A 223-nucleotide genomic window follows, 5' to 3' on the forward strand; every position below is an offset into this window, starting at 1 on the left:
CCCCTAAACACGCAGCTTGCCCTGTCCTATCCACAAACATTAAAATTCATCTTCTCACGAGCCAATTACTACGAATTAGATCAACTTAGCTTGTGCAATGGACGGTGTCGTTGGTATTCTTTCTCCCTTTGTAAACGATACCGGTGACATGTATTAAAAATCCCCAACGTAATGTAACAAACGTTCAATTCTATTAATTTACGTTTTTAATTGTATCCAACAT

The sequence above is a fragment of the Octopus bimaculoides genome, chromosome 28, assembly GCF_001194135.2.
Source record: "Octopus bimaculoides isolate UCB-OBI-ISO-001 chromosome 28, ASM119413v2, whole genome shotgun sequence".
Taxonomy (NCBI): Eukaryota; Metazoa; Mollusca; class Cephalopoda; order Octopoda; family Octopodidae; genus Octopus; species Octopus bimaculoides.